Source organism: Pseudorasbora parva, chromosome 17 (assembly GCF_024679245.1).
Source record: "Pseudorasbora parva isolate DD20220531a chromosome 17, ASM2467924v1, whole genome shotgun sequence".
Lineage (NCBI taxonomy): Eukaryota > Metazoa > Chordata > Actinopteri > Cypriniformes > Gobionidae > Pseudorasbora > Pseudorasbora parva.
The window spans coordinates 1,274,974-1,290,893 of NC_090188.1; the positions used below are offsets into that span (position 1 = coordinate 1,274,974).

General features: G+C 36.3%; 1 long non-coding RNA gene across 2 annotated transcripts; it reads right to left on the reverse strand.

Annotated features, from left to right (window-relative positions):
* Positions 1-11,622: 11,622 nt before the first annotated feature.
* Positions 11,623-14,790, reverse strand: LOC137045098 (uncharacterized). 2 transcript variants are annotated; one of them, XR_010898687.1, is made up of 5 exons: positions 14,553-14,783; positions 13,910-13,952; positions 13,577-13,737; positions 12,722-12,774; positions 11,623-12,052 (listed from the first exon to the last, which is right to left on the reverse strand). It is a non-coding gene; the product is annotated as an uncharacterized lncRNA (long non-coding RNA). The 2 variants fall into 2 exon arrangements; XR_010898686.1 differs by having other exon boundaries at positions 12,722-13,737; positions 14,553-14,790.
* Positions 14,791-15,920: the final 1,130 nt, after the last annotated feature.

The window sequence follows — 15,920 nt, forward strand, 5'->3', positions numbered from 1 at the left end:
ATATCCTGTGTTTTATATCATGTTCAGACAAATGGGTAGGTTTAGGGATGGGATGGGATGGGGTTGGGTTACATGTTAAGCATGTCTAAATAGCGTAAATAAAATAAATGTTAATGAAATCATGTTAAAATGTGTCTAAATAGCGTAAATAAAATAAATTTAAATGAAATTATGCTTGCTGATTTAATTGAGAAGCACACTCCAACATGTCATAATGGCAAAATTATAAACCAATAAATAATTTCAATAAATAAATCAAAAAATAAGTTTCACCATGACGGTCCCATTCCCAGTGCGTCTGTTTATGACGCCAAAGGTTTCTCACTGTAATGAATGGAGCACCCAGCGCGTCGCAAATTGACGATAAAGGTACGCCCAGTTCGCTGAAAAGTGACGACAAGGGGTCCGGGTCAAGCGTCCATATGTGACGAGTTGGGTGTGAGAATGTGTTGGATCATCAGGCCGTTTTCAGGACAGAGGAAACAGCGGTATATACAGATAAGTCAATTGTGTGAAAAATACTGTTTTTTTACACGCGAAACATGAACTCATGTTATATTGCACACTGTAAACATAATCAAAGCTTCGAAAACACGCGAAGAACGGGACCTTTAAGACAAGTGTGTGTGTTGTCTAAGCATGTGTTTTTTATTCTCATAGAACTGTTACCCAATCACATCATTATGACTGGCGGACTGAAATCTGAATCTTCATCTGTGTTCTCCTGAAGAAACACACACACCTACGTGTTGATGCCCTGGGGTCAGCAGATCAACATCAGGCTCATCTATGGCTGAACTATCCCTTTAGGAAACTGGTGCTCTGACTCTCTGTCTGTCAACTCCGCTGAATGAACTCTTCCCAGAAGTCCAGAAGATTCTGATGATATATTACTGTATATTATGGCTTCCCGTATTTGGTTTTTGTTTCTCTTAATCTCTAGATTTACATCATGGCTTCTCATTTCCTACAGCAAAGCTCAAGCAAATGAAACTGGCCTCTAAAGGACGATGTTTTCCTGAAGCGGTGTTTGTGCAGCCGTTTAGTTTCCCAGGGTCTGAATCCTTAACGCTCGTAAACAGCCGTCTTTACATGATAGAACCTCATAGTCCGTCAATAAAACAATGGCTGAGCTAATGTGTGTTTTGGTGAAAAGGCCTTCACACTTTATTATATCTGAGCTGTGATGAGCTCGTGAATTGTGATTGAAAAATCTGCAAACATGATATAACAAATGGGCATAACTTCCCAAAATAGGCAGTCCTTGAACTCGCAGCTGGTTTGCTTCTGAGGACAAAATGTTCACTTGCTGCCTAATATATCCCACCCACTAACAGGAGATGAAGAGATCATCAGTGTTATTCACTTCACCTGTCTGTCATGATATTATGCCTGATAATAATAATAATAAGTTTTATTTATATAGCGCCTTTCCAGAGCTCAAGGACACTTTACAATAAAGAAACAACAATAAAGCCAATTGACAAAAAGAGCAGACAGAACAACAGTGGGCAATTGAGAGTGCAAGTACAATAATTGAAAAAATAAAAAATAAATAAATTCTAAGACCTATAACATTCAGAAAAGAGGTGTGTTTTGAGCATGGATTTGAATTCAGAGATAGTGGCAACAAAACGGAGTGGTCGGGGTAGAGAGTTCTCCATAATTTGGGTGCTATTACACTGAATGATCTGCCCCCCATTGAAGCGAGGCGATGCCGAGGGACAACGAGAGAGTTGGAATCAGCAGATCGAGAGCGAGTAGGGCTGAAGGGGAGAAGCAAGTTACAGAGGTAAGGGGGAGCAAGACCGTGCAGAGACTTAAAAGTGAGAAGAAGAATTTTGACTTTAATACGGTAAGACACAGGAAGCCAGTGAAGATCATGCAGAATTGGGGAAATATGAGCCGAACGTTTGGTGTGTGTGAGTAGTCTGGCAGCAGAGTTCTGAATATATTGTAATTTGGAGATGGAGCTAGCTGGTAGGCCAATGAAAAGTGCATTGCAGTAATCAAGACGTGATGTGACAAACGCATGGATGAGTGTTTCAGCATCAGAGATACTGATAAAGGGACAGAGTTGAGCGATGCGACGTAGATGAAAGAATGCTAATTTAGTGACGGAATTAATGTGAGAGTGGAAAGATAAAGAGGAATCAAAAATTACACCAAGATTTTTAACAGTAGTAGATGGTTTGATAAGAGTGCCAGCGGTCTCACAGGTGAAGTTGGTGGGAATTTTATTAGTGAGTGATGAAGGTCCAGTGAAAATAATCTCAGTTTTGTCCATGTTGAGTTTTAGAAAATTTGAATGAAGCCAATGTTTTATTTCATGTACACAAGCAGAGATTTTGTCGGTCGTGAATGATAAAGTGGATGTACAGGTAGTGTATAATTGGACGAGTCTGGGTCTGGCGGTCGCCGGGAGAACGGGACTTGCCTGACTGCATTGTGCCACGTGTAAAGTTTGGTGGAGGGGGGATTATGGAGTGAGGTTGTTTTTCAGGGCTTGGCCCTTTAGCTCCAGTGAAAGGAACTCTTAATGCTTCACCAAGACATTCAGCGTAAAAATGATATTTAAAACCATGACGGCGTAGGATCTCACCAAGAGGTATGATATAGATTTTAAATAATAATGGCCCAAGAACGGATCCCTGAGGGACACCTTGCTTCAGGGGGACAGTGGGTGAGCGGAAATTCAGAAGAGAAACGTAGAACAGCCTGTCAGAGAGATAGGAGGAGAACCAGGAGAGAGCAGCACCAGAAATACCCGAAAGGCGCAGAATGAGTAGTTGATGGGAGATGGTATCGAAGGCAGAGCTAAGGTCAAGCAGCAAAAGCATAGACAGAGAACCAGAATCACCAGAGAGAAGCAAATCATTCAGTACCTTAACTAGAGCAGTTGACCGGTGTGTGTGTGTGTGTTACAACTTCAAACCTTTTTTTTTACTCTGGAGGTCAAACACATGGTGTTAAAAAGTCTGTGTAAATGCATGTTAGTAGTCTAAAGCTGCTTTAAATGTGTCTACTTTATATGCAGATGTCTAAAGCGAAAAGTATTACTATAAAACGTCTTGAAGAACGACGACAGAAACCTGTGGTCAGAAAAAGAGGTTTGGATAAGGTGAGTTATGCTGATGTTATCAGTGAAGATGAAGCACAAATATCATTGTGTGAGGCCATAAATCCCTGTTTAAGCTTTTAAAACCTTTTTCTCCATGAGTCTGTCTGTGCATTAAATAAATGAAAGTTTGTCGCCTACAAACACTGTTTCAATAGAGCGGTGCATGTGGAAAAACTCTCCTAGACGCAGAGTAGACGTAGATATGAAGACTGTAATGTAAATCCGGTGTATTGTACACAAGGCATTTAAAGATTCCAGATGTTCATCCTCATATGTTTTAGTTCATAGCAGCGTTAATGTCGTCTGAAAGACATCAGTCGATTTCATTCTGAGATAGAAAAAACTATTTAAAAAACAAGTTACCTGGTTGCCTTAATTTTGAGTTCATTAAAGCTGAAAATTTAAGTTAAGACAATGAACACTTTTGAGAATCGAAAACCTTTATTCAAACATTATTTAAATATTAAAGAAGCATTTTGGATAATTGTTTTTTTTTTTGTGATGACTCTACATTTTTTATGCGGTTCAGGCACAATAATATTTTGAGTTTCTATTTATTAAACTAATTACCTTCATTGTTTCAACTCAATTTTTTAATTTCAATGAACTCCAGGTTACCAGGCTACTTACTTTTTAAAGTTAAACCAACAATATTTTTTTACAGTACAAACCGTCCTGACAGAAGTAAATATTTTCGTTTTTTTCCCACCTGTTTATTTTCGTTAGGAAAGCATATACTTGCTATTATAAAACTTTTACTTAGTGTTGCTTGCAGTGATGAAGTTCATTAAGGAAAATTGACTCTCTAAACATTGAGTAGAAATGACAATTATGGTCTCATGTTAAACGGATGAAAACAAATACAGACTAAAAACTGAATTTAGTTCATATTGACATTAGCTTTCCACAATCCCTGTCTCTTTAATCATCAGGAAAATTATTATACTATATGGCAAATATCAGCTGCTTTATTATATATATATATATATATTTTAGTTGTAGCTATATTCTCTTTATATAGAGTTTGATATATACACTACAAAAAAAATGCTCTTCGTACTCAGTCATGTTGTCTTGTTTCTAGTCTAAATATCTTACAATTCTTAAATCAAGATGCATTTACTAGATCAGGAAAACAACATTATATTTTTTCTTGTTATGTTGAAAATAAAATCTAAATGAAGTGAGTTTTAAAACAGTCAAAATGATCTGCCAATGGGGTGAGAAAAATAATCTTATTTCTGATTGAAATATTGACCATTGTGCCTGTTTTAAGCAAAAACTCTCTTCATTTAGATTTTATTTTCAACAAAACAAGAAAAAATATCTTATGTCGTTTTACTGCATCTTGATTTAAGAATATTTAGATATTTGGATTGAAAACAAGAAAAAAATACTAAAAAAAGAAGAGCATTTTTTGCAGCGCATGTATGTCCAAACGCATTAATCATTGGTAAAATGAGATGACATTATTCTACTCGCCGAACATTAAAAAGACATTTAAAAGTGTGAAAGCAATACTACCGCAGACCATGAAAATAACCCTGATTGTTTCCGCAGCGATATTACGGACGTGTTAAATATCACTGTCTGCAGAAAAATGTTCATTAACTGGAAGATTTGAGTGATAATAATTCAAAGTGAAAAGACTATTACATTTTAAAGCATCCGTGTGAAACAAACATGGGGAGATAAACGAGAGTTTTCCCAGTGCATTCTAGTGAATTATTAATGGGATATATGGGGAATTAAAATCAGGAGAGCACACTGCAAAACACGCTCTTCTCACTCAGTATTTTTGTCTTGTTTCTAGTCCAAACATCTAAAAACTCTTAAAACAAGAAGTATTTACTAGACAAGCAAAAGTAATTGTCTTGTTTTGGGGAAAAATAACTCAAAATGAAGAGAGTTTTTGCTTAAAATAAGATAAATAATCTGCCAATGGGGTGAGAAAAATAATCTTAATTCAAACAGAAAACAAGATTATTTTTCTCACCCCATTGGCAGATTATTTATCTTATTTTAAGCAAAAACTCTCTTCATTTTGAGTTATTTTTCCCCAAAACAAGACAATTATTTTCTCTTGTCTAGTAAATGTTTCTTAATGTAAGAATTTTTAGATATTTTGACTAGAAACGAGACAAAAATACTGATTTTTTTTTTTTTTTTTTTTTGCAGTGGATGCATCTTAGGGAATATTATAAACTAATAAAAATGCAGTTCCTCTTTAGGAACGTGACAATACAAAATACACAGGAGAGCAAATGCACATGTGGTGTTTTTCATGGCTTCTCTTTGTGTGCTCGAGGGATAATCAGCTGTTTCTGTTCATGTTGGAGAGTTATAACCTCACTTTGTCCTCTGATAAACATGTGAACACCACGGCTTTCAGAAACCTAATTATCCGTCTAAGACTAATGAAGGAAGGTGGCTGGTTTCCATGACAACCGTTGCATTTGAACGCATGAAAGATGTTTCCGTGTTCGGTTAATTGCGGCCGTATGACTCTGTTGTCAAAAACATGTGTACGTCTCTGCAGCAAATTTCAAATAATTATGACGTATGCAAATTTGGACCCAAATGTGGGTCGCAGAGCTGAACCGGTTAAAGGGTTAGTTCACCGAAAAATAAAAATGATGTCATTAATTCCTCGCCCTCATGTGGTTGGACACCCGTCAGACCTTCGTTCATCTTCAGAACACAGATGAAGATATTTTAGTGTAAAGCTGAGAAAGGCTTCAGATAGGCCTCCATTGGCATTCAGTCCATTCCCACTCACAAGACCCATAAAGGCCCTAAACACATCGACACACAGCCCATCTCACTACAGCGGCTGCACAATCACTTGATGAAGCGGCAGGAATAGTTATTGTGCGCAAAAAAATCTAAATAATGACTTTATCCGGCAAGTCATTGTCTTCCGTGTCGGTCTCGCTCCTCCTCTTCTGGGTCATGAACCGCAGAGCTGCGTCATATTCTCACGCATGCGTCGAGTTCACGGCAATAACTCGGCGGATTAAGTCGTTATTTTGATTTTTGTTCCTGACATTTCCTCACTACTAAATATTCCATGCTCAACTGTTAGTGGGATTATAACAAAGCGGAAGAGATTGGGAACAACAGCAACTCAGCCACGAAGTGTTAAATCCCAGAGCGGGGTCAGCGCATGCTGAGGGTCACAGTGCGCAGAAGCCACCAACTTTCTGCAGAGTCAACAGCTCCAGACCTCCAGACTCCTGTGGCCTTCAGATGAGCTCAAGAACAGCGGAGAGAGCTTCATGGAATGGGTTTCCAAGGCCGAGCAGCTCATCCAAGCCTTACATCACCAAGAGCAATGCAAAGCGTGGGATGCACTGGAGTAAAGCAGCCGCCACTGGACTCTAGAGCAGTGAGACGTGTTCTCTGAGCGACCAATCACGCTTCAGTCTGACAATCCCATGGACGAGTCTGGGTTTGGCGGTCGCCAGGAGAACGGGACTCGCCTGACTGCATTGTGCCAAGTGTGAAGTTTGGTGCAGGGGGGGTTATGGAGTGGGGTTGTTTTTCAGGGGTTGGCCCCTTCGTTCCAGTGAAAGGAACTCTTAATGCTTCACCAAGACATTTTGGACAATTTCATGCTCCTGACTTTGTGGGATCAGTTTGTGGACGGCCCCTTCCTGTCCCAGCATGACTGCGCTCCAGTGCACAAAGCGTCGCTCCATAAAGACATGGATGAGGAGTTTGGTGTGGAGGAACTGGACTGTCCTGCTCAGAGTCCTGAGCTCAACCCGATAGAACAGCTTTGGGATGGAATGACCCAAATGTATTTTGGATGCTTCAAGAGACTCTAATTAACCCACTGATGTCTCATATGGACTACTGTGATGATGTTTTTATTCCCTTTCTGGACATGGACAGTAAAGTGTGCATACACTTGCATACGCTCTCAGACTAAATATAAAATATCTTAAACTGTGTGTGAAGATGAACGGAGGTCTTACGGGTGTGGAGCGACATTAGGGAGAGGAGTTAATGACAGACATTTCATTTTTGGGTGAACTAACCCTTTAAGCAAGATTCTCTTCAGAAACAGACAAAGGCAAGTTCTCATATCTGATATTAAAATCACAGCATGTTCAACTTTTTCAAACCAGGCCACAGGCTTGTGTTCGGACTTAAGACAGACTTTGGAGTACTTCACAACAAAGCCGAAGTCTGAGAGCGCGGTCGCATCAAACTCCACCAGACTTCGTCCTTTGAAATGGAAATGAATCTTTCCTGTTGTGTTCGCTGCCATCTTTTATTTCATCTTCTGTTGGGGATTCAGGCCTTCTGTCCGGCGACACTTTGTCCCATCAAGGCTCTCACATCCTGAAAGACTTTTGATTGATTGATTGATTGATTGATTTGGACATTTACGTGACCAATACGTTACCACGATTGGTGCGGGGTAGCGAATCCTCCTGTAGAAACGTATATAAATCCCACTAGCTGATCAAATATTCAGCTTGACACACACACACACACAGGCGCGCACACACACACACGCACAGATTCAAGAGAAGAATACAGATTCCAGCTGTGTCTTTCAGCTTGTCCTGTCAAACCCTCAACAGTGAATGATTTATGAAAAGGCAAAGGCTGCAGATATCTCAGAAAGTTCACTCGCTGAAGTATTGTTGCTTCTGAACTCTTATAGCTGCCTCAAAGTTTCTGAAAAACGCTCATTTTAACACCGGTTTATACTGATGGTTCTGGTTCTGAAGAAGCCTGAGAGGCATTCGCGATGCAAAAAAAAAAAAAATGACGTTCTTCCTCACATTCCTCACAAATGGAGATGCATTTACTGGAGAAACTAAATGACTATGCTCAATCTTTTTCTTTAAAAACCCTTAACTGTCTTTTGCTAATAGACATGAAAATGCACTATCCAAACTTAAATGGCTGTATTTCAAGAAGGCATTGGAATATAATCCTAAATTTTAAAGAAATGTCTTGAACTGTCTTGTTTTAAAGAAAACACTCCGCAGATTACTGCTGAAGTGAAAGCATGAAAAAAAAATGAAAGTATGAAAAAGTTATGGAAGTTTCAATTAACTCAATGAAAAATACTGTACTAAATATTTTTTATTTTACACTGTAAACCCGAACATTCAAATTAATTAAATAGATTAAGCAGTGTATACTCAGAAAAAGATCTACTAACTTCATTATTTCAAGTTGGTGTAACATGGTCTTCCTTTTGAGTAATTTTAACTAATATTTTTTGATTAAATGTAACTTTTTTGTGAATAAGTAAGCATAACTTAAAAACATAAATTAAATACAACCTAATAGAATTAAGTAATTACATGCTAAGAAATATATATTTTACAAAAAAATGTATTATATATTTATAAAATGTATTATATATTTTACAAAAAATGTTTACTATGAAATCACAGCCATGTGTCTAAACAAGTTGTGTTCCAAATTTTAAGTTATCACAAAAATTAAAGTCCCCATGAGATTTTGTTTAGGGCGCAGTACCACGAACAGCCACCGGGGTTACATCCACATTACATTAATTATTTTTTTAAAATGCATTTTGCTGTAAATGTCTGTCCAAATATCACGTCCATCACAAAACAGTCACCAAATATGGAACCTTGAGACTCTGACCTTTCCGACGATATGCGTTTTGTCAAGATTAGAAAAGATTTTGATAATAAAGTAGTTAAAATTAATGTTGTAATATGTAACATGACGCCGCCCACTGTAAAAAAAAGGCAAATTTTGAACTTTTGCAGTACAATCGACTTGGAAAAGTGAAGTTATTTCAACTTAAATTATGTTAAACTGACTTTAAAAAATTAGTTATATCTTACTTAACTTATTTTGATGAGTTAAAACAAATGTGTAAAAACATATGTTGTCATAACTTATTGAACATATAATTTTTTTTACAGTGTAGGGGGAGGAGCCTGCTAGAAAAAAAATTTGAGTACCGTTTCCATGGTAACGCAACATCCAATTTCAAAAACAGTTTACACGGGATGAATTTTGAGTTTGTACGCTTTCGAATGACACCTAATTTATGATGATTACTAAAATATACACTCAAAAAAATGCTGGGTTATTTTAACCCAATGTTGGGTCAAATATGGACTAACCCAGCAATTGGGTTGTTTAAATCCTGTGGTTGGGTTAAATATTTGCTTAAAAGAACCCAATTGCTGGGTTAGTCCATATTTGACCCAACATTGGGTTGTTTTTTTCCCCAGAATGTTTTAGAGTGTACACTCTAAAAAATGCTGGGTTGTTTTAACCCAACGTTGGGTCAAATATGGACTAACCCAGCAATTGGGTTGTTTAAATCCTGCGGTTGGGTTAAATATTTGCTTAAAACAACCCAATTGCTGGGTTAGTCCATATTTGACCCAACATTGGGTTGTTTTTTTACCCAGAATTTTTTAGAGTGTATACTCTAAAAAATGCTGGTTTGTTTTAACCCAACGTTGGGTCAAATATGGACTAACCCAGCCATTTTTAACCCAGCGATTGGGTTGTTTAAATCCTGTTGTTGGGTTAAATATTTGCTTAAGACAACCCAATCGCTGGGTTAAAACAACCCAATTGCTGGGTTACTCTATGTTTGACCCAACATTGGGTTGTTTTTTACTCAGAATTAAAAAAGAGTGTAGGATACGGAAAAAAATTCCATCAAAAAAGAGTGCCAAGCGTCAAGGGTTATCACAAAAACACTGAGAGTGACAGTTAAGGGGTTAATGCTTAACTAATGGGGTCACTTTGAATCTCTCTGACCCCATTGGCATTTTTTCTTGTTTATTTCAATATATTTTTCATAAAGCGAGACGTAATATCCTCAGCCATTTCTCTTCTCCGATAAACGTATCTTCATGTATATGTGCTGGAAACCACAGAAACACTGATGATGAACATCATTTTTTTGCATTGTGACTGATCTTTATAAAGGCTCGTGAATTGAACTGCATTGTTCGCACTAATCATTTGCAGTATTGAGTCCTTCTCTTTCATTACATCCATGCAAGACCCAATCAGGAGATCTTAATGAAACTGTCACTGCTAACAAAAGTGTTATGCGGCTTCAGACTCGGTCCTCTGTGCTAGTTTTCTCTTTCAGCTCAACTCAGATGAATAAAGTTAATTAAAGTTGGATATTTGACATTTTCATATGTGGATACCTGAATATTAATATAGACATCTGAAGGAAGCTCTAGCGCCCCCTGGAGTCCTGAGGTTTGATGCCATCCCGTCACATGTGTTTCCAATGCCCCAGTCAACCTTTTGTTACATTTTTAGCCTACACTGCAAAATATTTATTTTATTATCCTTTATTTTACCAGGAAATAATCCCTTTTTCAAATGAGTCCTGGCCAAGACAGCAGAAATATATATATATAATAACAAACAAATAATAAAATACATATACACACGAATAACCGAAAAAAGACATTTTTAACACTTTAACATCATCTCAACAAAACCACCAGCAGCACTCAATAACATCACATGTGCATTTAGTACTCAAATAGTCCTTTATCCTACACTGTACATTTTTTTGTTGTTTTTTGTTGGTTTAACTTAAAGAAGTAAGTAACCTGGTTGCCTTAAAATTTTGAGTTTATTGAAATTAAAAATTTGAGTTGATACACTGAAGGAAATTTGTTTAATAAATACAAACTCAAAATATTATTGTATCTGAACCACATAAAAAATGTGATAAATCATGAAAATAGCTCAATGTGGCTGCGTCATCACAAATAAAACACACAATTACCCAATATGCTCACAAACAATGCAATTAATTGAGAAGCAAAATGACTGAAAAATTCTAAAAAATGAAGTGAGTTTGTGCTTAAAACAAGAACAACGGTGTTGTTTCCACTTTGAATTAGGTAGATTTTTCTGACCCCATTAGCAGATATTTGTTCTTGTTTTAATCCTGACCTCACTCATCCTGATTTAACCCCTTAAGGCCTGTTTTTTGTCTGAATGACATAGACAACTTTAAAGACTCACAACTCCAAAACCATAGCAAGGACAGTCAAATGGTAGGTATCATTTGTTAGCAGACTTTTTATATATTTTTTTAGAAAATATAAATTGTATTATATTTGGACAATCTACACTCAAAAAAAAATTTAGGCCCAATAAATAAGATTTATGTATTTTGATTGCATATAAATTTTCCATCCATTTTGATTACATATTTTTTACATAAAGAAAGTAATAAACTTTATGTGATATGTATGTGTAAGTCATATACAAATCAAACGTTTAAGAATGAGATTTATGTAAAAGTTTCAATAAATCCAATTTGTTTTAAATAAATAAGAAACAGGATTTTGGATTATGTAATAAACCCTATTTACTTAAAATGCTTCCCATTTAAGTAATTTTAATCATAAACCCAATGTATTTTAAAGTCATATGTATTTTTTTTATATTTATTCCCCCCCACCCCCCACAACATACAAAAATGGCCAGACCACCTTGTTTAACATTTTTTATATATATTTATTTATTTATTGCTTCAAGGCTGAATACTTTAAACTGTTTTTTGCCAAAAACAAACTCATTTCACAAATATATGAAAGAAAATTACAAAGTGCAGAAATAAGACATTTGCTCAAGAACTGTGCTTGAGGTAGACAGATAACAGAAAGACATAACTTGAGGTAGACAGATAAATCAGATCACATCTGATTCAATGATAACTTTTGTTTACATTACACAAACATTTTTACAAATCTGTGACATGCAATATTTTTGAATTGCAATTAAGGGCATACATCAGTCCAAAAAGCATCCAAGCGTGACACTTTGCAGGTTTTGCCGAACTTGAATCCCTTCCAGAACGCCCCGAATGGCATATATTCCTGTTGTTGTCTGTGCAATCCCAGATTCAGCCTCTTCACTTTCACAGTCCTGGAGAATAGACAAAGAGATTGAGTTGTGTCCCAATGACAGTCATATTTTTAAATTCAGAAATATTAAAGGCACATTGTTTAGCAAACTGACATTTCAGATATGTAGACACAATAAACTGTATACATGTAAAATAAATGGAACACTTTTCAAAACTCACAAATACAACCAGAAAGACCTGAACACAGATCACCCATTTGTCTTACCATCCAGTTTGCAAAAGCACTCATCACCTTAGGGGAAAAAACTCAGACAGCTAGTCCATACCCTTAAAATGTTCCACCAATATACTACGCTAATTTTGTCAACCTGCAAGCCAACCAATCAAAGTTGTTTAATTGTTGCAAATTTCAAAATTAACGTTAAAGGGATAGTTCACCCACAAATGCACCCATATATTCCTTCTGTTGAACACAAAATATTATATTTTTAAGAATGCTGGTAACCAGACAGTTGACTATAACCATTTTCCTGCTATGGAAGTCAATGCCTACAGTCAACCGTTCGGTTACTAAAATTCTTTGAAATATCTTCTTTTGTTGTGTTCAACAGAAGAAGTTCATACAGGTTTGGAACAACTTGGGGGTGAGTAAATCATCACAAAATTTGGGTGAACTAACCATTTATATTTACATTTATAACAAAGAGAGAAGGTTGACACACACTTACCACATATTCAGGCACCTCACGATACAGTCACGCTTGATGTTTAGGTCTTTATTCTCAGATAAGCATAAGAAAAAACAAAACATGAAATTAGTCATCAACTTAGATTAAATAAGGCTGAATTTTAAAAGGATAGTTAAAATTCTGTCATCTTCAGAACGCAAATTAAGATATTTTTAAGGAAATCAAAGATTTCTGTCACTCTGTTGCCAGTCCACACAACTACTTTTTGATGCTTCAAAAAGTTCATAAAGAAATTGTAAAACTAATCCATATGAATTGAGCGGTTTAGTCCAAAGTTTCTAAAAAAGACTTTTGTGAAGGGGCTTTTATTTGCATATTAACATTCATCAGCGAATATAAACAGAAGCTTAACCATACTTGCTTGACACATGAGAACAAACCTCATTGGTTCTCGCTGAAGCTCAAACGTGCTGCGTAACATGAGAATGAACCTCATTGGTTCTCACACTTCAAGCTAACATGCTTGAGTTTCTGTCTACCACAACTGATGTGTACATTTTTGAATGAATATATGTGAATAAAATCTTCAGAAAATTTAGCACGATTCATATGAATTAGTTTTACGATCTCATTACAAACTTTTTGAGCATCAAAGTGGTAGTTGCATAGCAGTCTATGGAGAGACAGAAATTTCTCATATTTTAAAAAATATCTTAATTTGTGTTTTAAAGATAAATTAAAGTTTTAGGGGTTGGAGAGACATGAGGGGTAGTAACTGACAGAGTTTATTATTTTATTTTTTTACTAACTCCAAGTATACACACACAATTATCGTAAATAAGGCAAAAGGGTAACCAGTAGCACATATGATGCAATACATAAAAACACACTTACTTTAGCTGTCAGTGCCATTATGTGAGGATATTCTGTCCTGCATATCCTCCTTTGCGACGGAAAACCCGTCAATCAGAAAATCAAGTCATCTGTGTATTTGTCCAGTTGACCGATGTATTTTGATGTCAGCGGAACTATAGTTATACGCATGAACTCCAAACCTGAAATAAAGATGAAAAAGGACACAACAGAATAACCTTCTCATTAAACAAGATCACGTGTTACGTTATGCTTTTTGTTAAATCATAAACATTTCAAGCGGAGATTTATTGATAGTAATTTAATGTATTGAATTTTCTATCTATTGTAAATACATTTTTGTAGCATACATACAAGGTCTAGGAGGTTGTCCACCATACATTTGTGCCATAGGTATCTGTAAAAGAAAAATAGTTGTAGTTAAAAACAAAATGCATACTTTTGCTTATTAAATAACAAAGCCAGGATTAATTTTTAGAGAATTATTAGTACTCTCTTATAGGCTACCACCACCATTATGTTTGGTCTACAATGTGACTCCTCATGTTTTGCCGCAGGACAACAATGCGAGGAGTGTACATTTTCAAAAAGTTATAAAGAGAAAAAATGACATGCGACCATACTGATAGTATATAGCAAACAATAATCTCAGACAGCTAGTATAAGATTAGTTCTGAATAAAATCATGCATTAATGGAAAAAATACGGAAATTCATATAGGCTAAATACAAAACAAATCACACTGGGTTTGATTTAATTAGTTATATGTGTAATACTGTCCAATGACAAGGGACTTGTAGCTAAAAAAAAGATGCTAACATTATCTTTTATTTATTAGCACCATGTTCAAGTTAAGTTAAGCTATCTAGTGGACTCAATTAAAATTTGATGGTCAGTGCATTGGTATTAGTAAAATACGATATCAACAGCACTATTAACACATGTATAAACACTGAAAACAGTCAAATAATATACGATGGATACAGATGTAACTTACCTTACAATCAGGTCCATCAGTTCCATCTGCTCCTGCTGCTTTTTCTTTGTAGGTGCATAACCATAGAAACGTCTATGCGCAGTACTGCCACCTACCGACTGGAGTATGGATCGGCATCATTTCCCTTTTCCATAAACTAAACTTTATGCAAACCAATCTCATACAATTTAACTAATTGAATATGGCTCGTTCCACAGCTAGCTCTATTTAAACCATATTCATCATTTTTAACTGATTAAATCTAATAGTTTTCAGAATTAACAAATTTACATTGACTCTAAGCAATCTGGCTACATACGTTTTAAAAAACATATTATTTAAATAAAATCAAAGGGATACAAATAAATAATTATAAATTATGCCATGATTCATTTTTTTGAGTGTAATGCTGATTCTAATAATCAATTCATATACAGGGAGTGCAGAATTATTAGGCAAGTTGTATTTTTGAGGATTCATTTTATTATTGAACAACAACCATGTTCTCAATGAACACAAAAAACTCATTAATATCAAAGCTGAATATTTTTGGAAGTTTTAGTTTTTAGTTTGAGCTATTTTAGGGGGATATCTGTGTGTGCAGGTGACTATTACTGTGCATAATTATTAGGCAACTTAACAAAAAACAAATTTATACCCATTTCAATGATTTATTTTTACCAGTGAAACCATAACATCTCAACATTCACAAATATACATTTCTGACATTCAAAAACCAAACAAAAACAAATCAGTGACCAATATAGCCACCTTTCTTTGCAAGGACACTCAAAAGCCTGCCATCCATGGATTCTGTCAGTGTTTGGATCTGTTCACCATCAACATTGCGTGCAGCAGCAACCACAGCCTCCCAGACACTGTTCAGAGAGGTGGACTGTTTCCCCTCCTTGTAAATCACACATTTGATGATGGACCACAGGTTCTCAATGGGGTTCAGATCAGGTGAACAAGGAGGCCATATCATTAGATTTTCTTCTTTTATACCCTTTCTTGCCAGCCACGCTGTGGAGTACTTGGACGCGTGTGATGGAGCATTGTCCTGCATGAAAATCATGTTTTTCTTGAAGGATGCAGACTTCTTCCTGTACCACTGCTTGAAGAAGGTGTCTTCCAGAAACTGGCAGTAGGACTGGGAGTTGAGCTTGACTCCATCCTCAACCCGAAAAGGCCCCACAAGCTCATCTTTGATGATACCAGCCCAAACCAGTACTCCACCTCCACCTTGCTGGCGTCTGAGTCGGACTGGAGCTCTCTGCCCTTTACCAATCCAGCCACGGGCCCATCCATCTGGCCCATCAAGACTCACTCTCATTTCATCAGGCCATAAAACCTTAGAAAAATCAGTCTTGAGATATTTCTTGGCCCAGT